Source organism: Cupressus sempervirens, chromosome 4, assembly GCF_028749045.1.
Source record: "Cupressus sempervirens isolate cs-2001-9-10 chromosome 4, ASM2874904v1, whole genome shotgun sequence".
Lineage (NCBI taxonomy): Eukaryota > Viridiplantae > Streptophyta > Pinopsida > Cupressales > Cupressaceae > Cupressus > Cupressus sempervirens.
In genome coordinates this window covers 14411128-14424848 of record NC_143121.1, presented here as the reverse complement: position 1 = coordinate 14424848, position 13721 = coordinate 14411128, and positions in this window count along the sequence as shown.

Genomic DNA, 13721 nt, shown 5'->3' with positions numbered 1-13721 from the left:
TCTTTTGTGAAAATTGATGGATCACACAATTTTGTGTACAATGAGAATATGTTCTCAAGTATTATCTTTACATTTTCAATCTTCTTGGTAAGCTCTACCTGTGATAGTGCTATTTCAATAGATATTGTTTCATTCACCTTTGTTTGAAACTTATTTTTTGACCATTCTAATCATTTTTCATTTGTATCTAGGTCTTCATTCTATACTTGACCCACTATACTAGATAGTTACTCCATAATGGGCTTAGTTTCATCAGGTACCTACATGACGAATGCATCCAAAAAGATTTCTTTTATCTTAATTAAAGCTTGCCTTTGTTTATACTCATTTATGTGTATCTCTTGCTTCTTTTTCCTTTCTAGTGCCTCTTTCACTTCATTTATCTGTTCAATGTTCATGGTTACATATTCATACCTAGAAATGACTATTTCTTCATCGATTGTAGGATCTCCATAGTGATTTATTTTTGCAACCTTTGTAGAGCTCGAGCCTGGTGCTGGAATTTTTAGTGGTATTGTTTCAGTGCTCACCTTTTGAGTCATTCTAGTTGGAGTCCCTATTCTAGGAAAATTTACCAATGTTTGTATTGCCTCTTGCTCCTTCTCCTTAAAAATTTCCTTGTCCTTTTTAGATCTTTCCTTATCAATTACTATAATCTATAGGGCTGCACCTTATACTTGTGTTGTATAGAAAAAGGTATTCATTTGTTCTGTTTGATCCTTTACTTGCTCCTTGATAGTTGTAGTGACTATTACTGTGGAATCAACCTTAGCTTATGTATCTTGTGTAGCTTGCTCTTGGGGTTGTTCACTTTTAGATATTAGGATATGAGAAGGTGGTTCTTGTGGATTCACCTTATCCCTTGTGATATCAGCTATAGCCTTTTATAATTCTTCCACACTCACCAAGACTAGATTTGTACATGGCTGTACTTGTAGGGTAGTCTGGTGAAGCATCCTTCCAAGATCCTCTATAATTAGTGGATTTATGTTCTAACCAAAATTTTCAAGAACATCTTGTATAGTTACTATATTTACAAGTGTGGGAGTTACATGTGGAGAACTTGGAGGTGGAAATTGTGTGTCTTGCACACTCTGTTCTCTTTCCTTCTATTCAACATGTTCCATATCATCCTTTTGTATTCCCTTCTCCACTATATCATCTGCCTTTTATTTTTCACCATCTTCTTCCTTATCATTGTCCTCTTCTTCTCCATTGTTTCTTCACTCAAAGGGGTCTACCTCTCCTTTTTCAATAGCTGTGAGGACATATATTAACTTTCACATTAGAGTGGATTTTTTTGACAAAATCCTTAATCTTATTTTGAAGAATATTGAATACTCTATATTTTGGTGCAAATTTTCTCCCATGCTTCTTATTTGCCTTACTAATTTTCCCTTTATTGAATTTAGGCATTACTCAAGCCAATGTTGACTTTCTTATTTATTTTTCCATATTAAGTCAACAATGCCATTTATGTTCTACAATAGAATATAACTCCTTAGGCATTAAGTTTTCAAGTTCAAGTGGAGTATTCTTGAACTTGGCCATCACTGTATAAACTGATTCTTCAAGTATATTATGTTCTTCTCTATTCAATTTATTAAAATCAATGCTTTTCAAGCCAAACAAATCTACACTGTCTCTAATGTTATCACATATGTTTTCTAAATTGGACTTGGTGGTGTGACTACCACTATAAATTGGCTATTGTCATCTAATATAGGAGGTGCAACATAATTTCTTCTCAACTTCTTCTTGGTTGGACCTTCCTACTTAGTAGTCTTCTTCTTTTCTTGCTCCTTAACCTCCTTCATTTTAGCTCTTGTACTTTCCCTTGTAATAGGCTTTGTTGGGCTTGGCTTGGCTATCTTCTTGCCTTTTGGCTGAGCTACAAGTTGTTTTTGAGCTTTCCTTTTCTTTGGCTCTAGTTTTGGTGCTTCCTTGGCTTGCTCTTCCTTCTTGACACCTTCTATTTCTTTTGCATCTTCTCCCATGCCTTGGGTCAATGCTTGTGTCTCCTAGCCTTGTTCTTCATCTTCATCATCTTCTTCTTCTACTTCTACTATTCCTTCACCAAATCTGGCCTTAAGCTTCTTGACTAGTCTATCCTTTTTCTTTAGGATTGAAATAGTTTTCAACTCCATTTCAACTTTGGACTTCACATCATCAAAAGTGCTAAAAGGTTTTGCACTTTTTTTAATGTCTTCTACAAGAAATGTTGTGATTGTTGCAGATGCCTCATCAATATTGATTTCATATCCAAGTGACCTCAGCCATCTCACCCTTAGTACTACTACTTGGATGTATGTGAAATCAATTTCATTTAAGAAAAAAATTTCATTGATGTATTGTTCAACAAGAGAGACAGGTATCCTAAGTCTCTATTTCATTGACTTCTTGAAGTCTTCAAAGTATCTTGTCATTATAGTTTCAAAATTTTCTTGCATCTACTCTATGTACTCATTGACCTATACAAGTATAGACTTTTTTTCTTCCAAATTACTTTTCCAAAAGAGGGGAATTCATTCTAAACATAGAAGAATAAGTATATCAAAATTGATCCAAATTTACATAGAGCACTCTCTGATCTCCTTATTGCTCCTAGATTCTCCATAATCTATTGTAATTACAATTCAGCTAGATCATATGTATGATCCTTCTTAACAATTTTATATCCAATGTTATCTACAATACAAGGTACACTGTTATGCTGATTTGACTTGTAGAATTTATGGGATATGACCTTAACAAAAAAAATTAGAAGTGAATTTTTGATTGTGTCAATTTTCATCCCTCTATTATTCCACTTTACCCTAGTGTTCATCTCTATGGATTCTTATAAATCACTCCTCAAGGTCTTTGGCCATTCTAGGGTTGGATATTTGGTTACCCTATGTATAATTTCTTTTGATAGTTTAATGGGTACATCTTCTAACCATAGGCATCCATCATGGATTCTACTATGTATAATTCTTATCCATTCTATTTTGAATACTATAGGGAATTCTAGGGCATGGGTTATGCCCTTCCTCTCAACAATTTGGAATTCTTCCTTCAATACCCTATTCTTGCAAGGTTTTTAATAATCTTGACTAATCTCCATGTCACCATGTGCACCAATCTTATAATTATAACACCTTCTAACATCTTGCAGCATGACAACTTTAGGTGGAATAATAGATAAAGCACCAGTAGGGTCATTTTTATATGCAAATTTCGGAATTGGTCTAAAGTCTGGTTGTTTAACTTAATACTAAACAACTGAACCGCAAACAACTGCTTGTTCCAGGTTTCCTAGAGCTAGGTGCCATTTTTGAAAACTAGGGTTTCAAGTCATAGAGATGGCATAATTGTGTAGCTTGGCACTAGTATAAATACCTTAAAATCGATGAAACAATGTTGAATCTTGGTTGAAATCTTTCCAAAAGCATCAATCTCTTCTTGGAAATTGTTTCTGCACTCTTCTTTCTCTTGCTATGTATTCACAATGATGAAAAATGGTCAAAAACTCAACCTTAAACCCTTCATTTCATAGGATTTAATGCTTAGTGCATATACAACTATCTACTCAGCTCCTTATGAAATTGTGTTTCACTCAACTTCCATTGATTTTCCAACACTCGACATTCACTAGAGTTTCCCTTACTCAGCTTCAATAGGAATTTAGCTTCACTCAACATCTATTACCAACTTGGCTCATGCTAATTTTGGTAGACAACTCGGTATATACTAGGATTTTACTAGGCATTTGAAGACAACTTCCCTTACTCAAAAATAATGTGAAAATTTTGAAGATTTAACCTTGCATCTTTATTCATGCTGATCTATCCTTTTTAGTGCTGATTTATTCTAGGAACTAATGTATGATAAAGTATTCAAATAATAGTTTGACATACCTTCTTCTATCTATTTAGTTGAAGTGTGACCACTTGACCTTTTAGGTGAAGTTATCCCTCCATTATATGTGCTACTTCCATCTCTTATTTTCCACGTCCTATTCATCTCTCCTCTGATGTATTCAACATCAACTTTTCCTTTTCCATTGTTAAACTTAGAGTTGGGTGCCTTTGACCTAGTTGGACAATACATGTTGATGTGTCATATCTTTAGATAGCCAAAATAAGTGATTTGACTCAACCACCAATTTTAGTTTCCACTAAAGTGTGTTCTTATGTAGTTCTTAGGAATGTGTCCATATTCTTGATAATAGTGATAGCTCTACCTAGTATTGTATTCCCAATTGTAGTGATGTCCATGACTATTTTTTTTTCTAGTTAGTTTGGTGTCCACATAGGCTTGGACCTACATTCAAAGATTCTATGTCCATACTTCTTGAAAATTTAGTAGTGACCTTCAAATCTTGGTGTCTTGATGGTTCTAGTTCTATAGTCATGTGCCTCATGACCTTGCTTATTGCACTTGTGATAGTGACCTATGTTTTTAGGTTTTTCATGTTGATTGGGATACTTGTTCCTGCACACATTAGAGGTATGTCCCTTTTTACCACGAAAATGAAAAGTTGGTTTTTTGTTCTTACCTTTTTCACTTCTTTCTTCTATAGTCTTAGATGACTCTTCTTCTTCAGTACTAGTGTATCCTAGTCCTAAAGTGTCATTTTTGGATCTTGGTGATTTCAGTAGCTATTCAAAGTAATTGATAGCTTCATTAGCTTTTTTGAAGCTTTCTACAATTTCTCTTCCTCTTCTCAAGTGGTTTTGTAGTTTTTCATTTTGTATCTTCAATGTGGAGATCTCAATGTCCTTGACATTCAACTCCTAATGAGCATTCATCATTTGGCTTAGGGTATCTAGTTGCATGTTGGAAACTCTTGCAAGATCAATTGACTTTTCCTCTAGTCTATTGGTAAGGTTTCTCTTGTCATCTTTTATCATAGTTTTATCTTCAATCAATTTCTTCTTCTGCTTAGTCACTTCACAAAATATCATGGCTTGTGATTCTTGCTCAATTTTGAGAGATCTGATATCTTCTTCTTGAGATCTATTATTCTCCATTAGGTTTCCAATTGCTGCATCAAACTCCTTGGAATCTCCATTGGAAAACACTTTTGAGGTGTTAATCTCCTTGTACTATGAATTATTTTCAGCTATGGCGATGTCTCTTCATCTCTTTAGGGAATTCCTCAACTCTTCCCTAGCTTCTTCTAGAGAATGTAGAATGAGATTTATTTCAGTCTCCTAGTTCTCTATGATTTTCACAAACTTGTAGAGTTCCATTTCTTGATCTTTTATTCAAGTTGTAAGGCTTCTCCTTGTAAGAACTTGTCTTTCATACCAATTGTTGGAATTAACAAGTGGGAAGTATACTTCTCGGGGGGGGGGGGTGTGTGAATCAAAAGTACCAAAATTTAAGTTCTAAAACTTTTTATTTGAAATCATTACATGCATGTAACATTTCTAATTAACATGAAACTAAAAGCATGCATGAAAATAGAAAACACAATATTTGATCACCTAGAAACCCTCTAAAATGAGAAGGTAAAATTGGGGTAGGGATTAAACTCATAATGTATCACTACAACAATATATAACTTGTCAAGGTTACAAAGTTTGACCATCATCAATGGTCTACCCTATGAGAGGCCTACTTTATTAAAGGATTTAACACCCTATTAATGGTGTATCTATATATAGAATTTACAAACATTCACTTGGAATTTTACCCTGCTAAAGGATTTACAAATATGATTGTTAAACAAACCTATCTGCATAGGATTTTCATTCTCCTAATACAATGGCTAAAAGGCATAGTGGAATGTGTTGATTTGATCACTTACAATCTCCAATTTCTAATTTCAAATCGATGTGAAGTCCATTTTGATATGATCCTCTTTAATCTAATATAGCTTTGTATGAATTGTTGACACTCTTTTCTATTGCTAACTGATTTGACAATTCTTCTACTATTCTAAGTCACCTATATTGTTAACCTTTCTACTCCTTAGTCTCTTTTACTCTATCATTCCACTCTTCTCAATAATCTATCTAAATTATGAAGCTTCATCCTTCTTAAAAGGTTTTTGTGAGTTAGGTTTAGGTATGAATCTATGATTGGGATTCATCTATTTTTCCTCTTTAGCACTAAGATATTTGATTGGTTGAATGTAGAGTACATAAGAACTCTAAAAGATTCCATGTTATCTTTAAAATTCAAAATCTATATATTAGTTATCATGTAGCATGATTTGCATCTGAGTTTGTGAAGGCACAATCTCATATGCCAATACAGTGTCACTCAACACTTGTTGATTACTGATGCTCAAGACATATAGAAATCTTGTCTTGCTCAGCACATATACTGGCTTGACATCTATTGTCACTTGGTAGTTGAAATTTTCTCAACACTATCTATTTCCTTGGCATCTAAATTACTCATTACTTGTTGAATTTTTGACTCAACACAAATGGTGACTTGGCATCTATAATATACTCGGGATCAACTTTGAAAATTTCTTAAGTGTGTTGACACTCTATTATCAAAAGCAATCTAAGATCAACATTGGTCTATTCTTATGCTTGTGCTTGAGTTCCTTGATCTTGGGTAATTCTTCCCTAAGGAAAATTCTTACATGATATCTGAATTAAGGGAATTTCTATTCACATAGTCATTTGAGACCATCTTCTTGCCTCATCTCTTGGAGCACCTCGACCTAGATCTAGAGTATCCTGGTCATTGAGAGCATCTAAAACCAAAGTGAATCTTGCCATTGCATCTAGAATGTCGATTTGGTGAAATCTAACAATAAATTCAACTGCCCTAGGCAATTATCAAATTTGAGAATTTTTTTTGCAAACCAGCACTCGAACGCCTAATTTGCAATTTCAATATGATCATATTTTAGATGAACAAATATAATTTTTAGATCGGTACTTTATTCTCTATGATTTTTAGATAGTACTTTTTTCAAAAAAAATTAGGCCTACTCAGCTTGTAGAATTTTTTTTTGCAGGAACCAAGCGATGAAATCTTGGCCCCTACACCTTGTAGGGAATATTCACTACAAATTCAAAATATTCCATCATCATTCTTGGTGGTCACTATTCACAATAGTTGGGAAACTCGATAAAATTCTAGCAGTGGTTAAGTCTATAATTTAGCAGACAATGATTGATGATCACAAATCAACTAACGACCTTGCTTTACAATCGACTTGTGTGCTTTACTTTTTAAAATCTCCAAAAGTGCATCTCACATCACATGTGGGATTTTTATCCCACATAGTTGGCACCATGAACATGTTTCTCAATGAGATTCACAACACTTTCTAGCCCACTAGCATCCTTGGCCCTCATAGTGAACAACCCTCCCTACATTTTATTTTTCGATGACTACAGTAATCCCATGTCATGAAACACATTTCTGGCATGTTCAAAATGTTCTAGCATACAATGATTTTTTATTCACCTTACATTGAACCAAATTTTGGGCTGTGGCTTACAAACCATAATTGGCACTTCCTCCTAGAAATAATCTCATCTTTAGCCACCACTGGCATGACAAAGACTTCTACAACCACTATCGATGCTTTGTAGTACAAACAATTTCTGACATTGGCACTAGACTGTGTCAAATCCTCTAACAATGACACATCATTGAGCTACATGTACACTGTCCAAATCAACTAAAGTTAGTGCAACACCATGTAGGCATATGACTCAACAACTAGTATGTATGACATGCATATTTTCTAAATAATCTATACTATACAACCTAGCACATCACCTAGCGTGGCCCTTTTTTTCCTAACATCATATTTTTCCTATCTTAGATTTGATGGTCATCTGACCATCATTCTTAGGAAAAATTGAAATGTTGCAATGACTATTTGACCATCAAATTTAACATAGTTTTTTCTTCCTAGAGCCCTCTCTAGGTTTAGTTTTGATTTGAAAGTCTAACTTTGAGAGGACATATCTTAGTCATTCAGATTCCAAATCAGGTGTAATTTTTTTAAAATTTTGGGTGGAATTTATTGAACATTTTTTTGGTGTTCTTCTTTTCTAGTTTTGCTGGAAAAATTAGTCAAAAATTGCATATTTTGGCAATTGCACCTATCCAATCCTGCATTTTGCAACTTGAAATGCTTCGTATGGGCTCATCTGGATATATTTTTAGGTTTAATTTTTTTTTAAAGTGGTTAATTTTTCATCTACTTTCCAAATCAGAAATTAGATTATAGGGTTGTGTGGAAAAAAATATCACTTTGAGAATTATGATTTTTTTGCATTATATTGCCTTGATTACTTTTCGAACTTGTTGTACATTTGAGCTATAGTATTTTGTGCTAGATTCGAGCCTCAAAAGAAAGTTGTAAATAGAAAAATTAGAAGTCCACTTTGTACTTTTTTACAAGTGCTCTATTGTACATGCACTACATAAAAAGTGCCAAATTATACCTTAGGGGTTGGGGGTTGTGTTGGTGTTCAAAAATGCTGGCGGGCTTTCAATTATCCGCATGAGAATATGACATATCTAGGGGTAGCTAACTCCCATTTTCAACATGCCATTTTAGACATAGGGCCAACTATAAGTTGTGATCCTTCTTCTACGTCAAGCTCAACAAGACCTAGGTGGGTGGACCTCAGATTCAATTGATACAGTACTAGTGCAAAACATATCCTTGAATCTATTTACTGCAAATGAAAATCCCTTATTTCTCCTAAAGACTTATGAAATGGCACAGATCTATAGTAGCTAAATGCAAATCTATGAATCTCAGAGGTTGAGTGAGGGTTAAACAATTATAGCTCTTCAACATGAAAGGGTAAAGAACATTTGATTAATAATGTTGATTTCAACAAACCCTCAGATATGCAACATTAAGACCTAATGATCCTGTAGCTGATTAGTACCTTAACTATTGGGAAAATCCATGAATCACAAACATACATATGGATATCTGAGGCACATGTGTATCTTTAGACATCTAATCTATCTATTTAACTAATAAACATACATCAATGCTCAAACTAAATTCCATTCTTACATGATATCCCCATCAGTAAACTTGCAACCCTATTTCCTTGGAGCATTTACATAACCTCTTCAGTCATAAGCAATAATGAATAACATATAGCCTTAAGGGACTGAAACTACAACCTAAGCTCTATGTCAAAGATTGTAAAACATTGAAAATTAGCTAATAAAGGAGACATGATTCAACTAAAACTTAACATGTTGTTCTTTGTATTAATTTTCTTAAAACAATATAGTCATATGCATGAAATGAAAGAATGGAAAACACCTAACAGATTTGAACTATATGTATTAACCTTCTTAATTTTGTTCATACAAGAGAGAATACATTGAAAGAAAATGTTGTCTCAGTATTGGGAATGCATCAAGAACTAGATCCAAAATAAAATCTAGTATCACAACAATGTGCAAATTTTCTCCAACAAATTGGAACCATGAATGGTCTAACAGTGCAAAACTAGAACCCTGCTAGTATTACCCAGAGAAAATTGCCAACCCTTACAATGAAAGAAAGACAAAAAGATATAGAAGAAGATGAGCTCCTGGATCTATTCCTTGCCTGACATGTGTCCAATTAGAATTCAATCTTCTGCAACTGAATAACCTCTCTCTTTCTTCTATCATTTTGATTTGATTTGGTTTCATCATTTTTCTATTGTTGATTTGCAAATATCCTTTTCTAAATGATGAAGACTTGTTGAGTCATCAAAAATATCTGATTTGCCTCATGAAATGCTAGTGAAATCTTAGTTTTTACTAAATGAGTGTGATAAATTTTTACCCAAATTGAACTTTCACTACCTTTTAACCATATTTAGGTCATTAGCTTGTTAGAAATCAATTCTAAACTTCCTAGCCTAAATATAGTTTCAAAAAGAAAACCTGAGAGAAAACCTCCTATAACTCGAATAAACTACTTCCTATGTAGAAACTAACTACATAATCAAAAATTTCTCTCTCTCCCACTTTCAAAAATATATAACATCACATATTTGACCTTCCAGAAACTCCTTAAACCTCCATTTGAAAATTGCTCCTCTGGTAGAAAACTCAACTAAGTTTACAACTCTAATTTTAAATTTCGAAAAATTTCAAAAAATCTAAAGTTAAAACATTAGAATATGAACCCTTTGGAATTTAAACTATCAACGTGCACCCACTTTTTGAAAACAATTTTAAAATGAAATTTTAAAATCATTTTATTTTTATCCACCCCTTCAATTTCAAAGTCAAACCTTTGTTGACCCATGCCAAGTGGCACTCCCTGATTTGTTCATTTCTTCCATTGGACCACTAAACTACCACATCACCATTGCCTAGACCCATGCCACGTGGCACTTTCCTGCACTCCCACACTTTTTAACCAGTGTGCATCTTCCTTAAGCGGGATAGTGCCATCTATCAAATCATGAAACGTGTCATGATCTATGCACAATCATCCAAAATTATGTTAGATTTGCATGCCAGCAGGATGTCCAAGTTGGGAGCCACACCTATGCCCTTGCAACATGCACTTACAAACAACTTAAACAACTTAAACAACTTAAACAACTTAAACACACCCCACACAATTGATATGGTTTATTAGCTTTACTGGTTTTTCCCCTGTGACTGTGATTTTTCCTATTTATATGCCATGGGGTGTGCCTTTTTAATTTGTGGATGCTTCAAAAATCTACTGGACATCCTCTAGTAATCATGCTAGCATGAGCTTTAGTGCCCATCCTATGGCTTTTCCACTGCACATTGATCTGTGTGGACTATTTTTATTGTGACTTTTATGTGCCTCCCTTGCTTTTGATGATTAGAGTGAGGCTTTTTCTATGTTGTGGATCTTCTTTGTTGACATGGGTTCCTTAAAACATTCACTCATCCACTTTTCATTTGATGTGTGTGAATTGCATTTGAGCGTATGTAGGGGCTTTGAAACTATCCCTTGTTCTCTTGTTAAAGCTATGGGTTTTCAATTAATAGCCTGTGGTTTCTATTTTCTTTTATCTACGGTTTTCTTTTCAAAGAAAAATGGATTTTTTCATGCTGACTGCCCCCTTTGTTATTTGTTCCCTTTAATACTCTAGCTGACATCTATTCTTTAAATTTTTTCAAGCTCCCTTTCTTCATTGACTAGCATGAGACTTCTTCTGCATGTGGTGTGAGCCCTTTTCAATTGCATGGAGTTTTGTTTTTGTATGTCATGGCGTCATTCTATCATCAACGGCTTGCTTGCCACATAGAGCTTTGTATTTTTCAAACATATGGAGCTCCTTTTAATGTGTAAGCTAATCTTTTGTCAACATGAAATGTTACAATGCTATATTTAAGGCTAGCTTTTTATAAGCCACCTGCTATTTGTAATCGGTCAGCTCCCCTTAGACTCCCCTACTGCATATACAATAGGAGAAGAGCCATTGTATTGATATATATTTGATCACAAATAGAAATTCTATTATTAAATTCATTTCTAATTTGCATGAGAACATATATAACACAAAGGACATGAATACAATCACCCAAGATAAAGAACGTAATGGATTTTTTCAAAGGTCTTTCACTATACTAGCTAACAATGTACTTATTTATCTGTGAATTGGAAATGTTAGTAGAGCTATAGGGTAGAGACAAAGCATAGAGAGAAAGCATTGAACTGGGGACCATTATTTGTCAATACAAATGGGATGGAAAATAGAAATGCTTTTTGTAGTATCAAGTCATAACTATAACACCAGATTAAGAGCTGACATGACTAAATTCTTCTCCAAACCTACTCATGAAAATGTAACAAGACAAGTGGATTTTTGTAGTTGTCCTACACTAAACAAGCAAAGACATTCCATCCCAATTTTTTAGATTCCCTTTCAATTTCTTGCAAGATTTGATACTAGGGTTTATTGATATGAATATGTGAAGAGGCACTGATAGAATCTAGACATATCCTTTTGCCCATGCATGGTTCATTATGTCCCTTATGTCTTTCTTCATAATTTGACATAATCAGTCAGGCCCCAAAGTGGGTTTGACTAAAAAACATTTTGTTTCCAGACCACTGAACTGGCAAACTGATCCATTCATCACCTGATACTGATTTAAACCAAGTTCAACCTTCTGAACAATCATTCAAAATTGATTTCACCATTATTTTGCAAATTGTGAATTTAATGCCAGAGGGTCCCTTGATTGCCTTTGAAAACTGACCCAAACCTCTGACCAAGCTCTGAAAATTGGCACACTGACTATTTTTCTACACACTTCTACCCTGTTAGATCTTGTCTCGTGACAAATTTAGAGTAAAAATATATTTTTTCTCAAATTCACCTTCTTAGAATCACCTGCATGAAAACATGTTAGCAAAAAATAAATGGGGTTTGGATTTGGCTTTGAAAATTGGGCAAATGGACACTTGGGGAAACAAAAATTGGGGCATTGGTTCTCTATCATGAGGACATTATGGATCTATGATTTGGGCTCATGAAAAACAATAGGGCGCAAATAGAAATCAGTCAAAGTGGGCTACTTGGATTTTGCAAATTTAAATAATGGCAAGAAACTGATTTTTGCGAATGGAATGGACCTGGAAAAGTGTACATATGGATTATCAAGACCTAAAAATTGACACACTTGGAGTATTTTTAGTGGAAAACATAGGGGTACAATCCATTTGACTTGACCTATCATGGATCAGGAGATATGATGTCCTGAACAGGGGTTCCAATCAATCTACAAATACTAACACCAGTAAAAAGTTAGAAATTCCATTTGGAATCATGTTTGAAATCTGATGAAAGGGATTCTTCATAAGACAAAACTTGAAACATAACAAGTATTTGATGTCTAAAATGCAACACAAAAGGAATTTCAACATTTGGGTCAACTGGGTCAAAATTTTAATGCGTCAAACAAGGCTTCCCTGAATTATGTGCAAAGTGCAAATGCACAAAAGAGTAGACGAACAACTTTGAGGGGTTCAAAACCTAGTCAAACAAACTTGAAACAACTCAAAATCTAAAACATAGGTTCTCTATTATCGACAGTAAACACTCTCAAATTGGTGAATCATGACACATTTTTGGGTGCAAGATATTCAATTGCAAACAATGCCTACTGTCACTATTTGACATGGTAAAGTATATAATTGATATTAGCTCAAAATAGGACTTCGCCAAATGACTCAGAATGATGGTTTATCATTACAAAACATATGGAAGGGCTGAATGGAAGGTATTAGAAACATTGAACACCTCTTATGCCTTAGAATAATAGCTGGGTACATAGGCATTTATGGGGCTTTAAATAGCTTGAATTGACTCAAAAATTCAAATAGACACTCAAAATGAGAATGCAATTTTGAGTGCCAATAGTGGCTTTGTTTGGGGATGCATGCCCCTTGCAGGCATGGAAAGATTTTAGATCTATGGGAGAAGCAGACGATACACCTAAATTTTAAAAACTCTCTCGAACAACTTTATTGAAAACAAGAAAACTACTCCTACTATCTACAAGTGATGGCCCCATGCCATCGAAAAGTTTTAGAAATTTTTACCTCTGTCATATACCTAATTTTCATTTACATTCTCTTGAGAAAAAACTAAAACTCTCATTCTCATTTGTTTTACCCAACATATCAATATTCATAATCAGCTCATTAGGCAAAACAAAACTACTATCATGATCTTCATAGTGGATATAAAAATCAGGCATACTATCTGCATATTGCTCACTATGAAAAA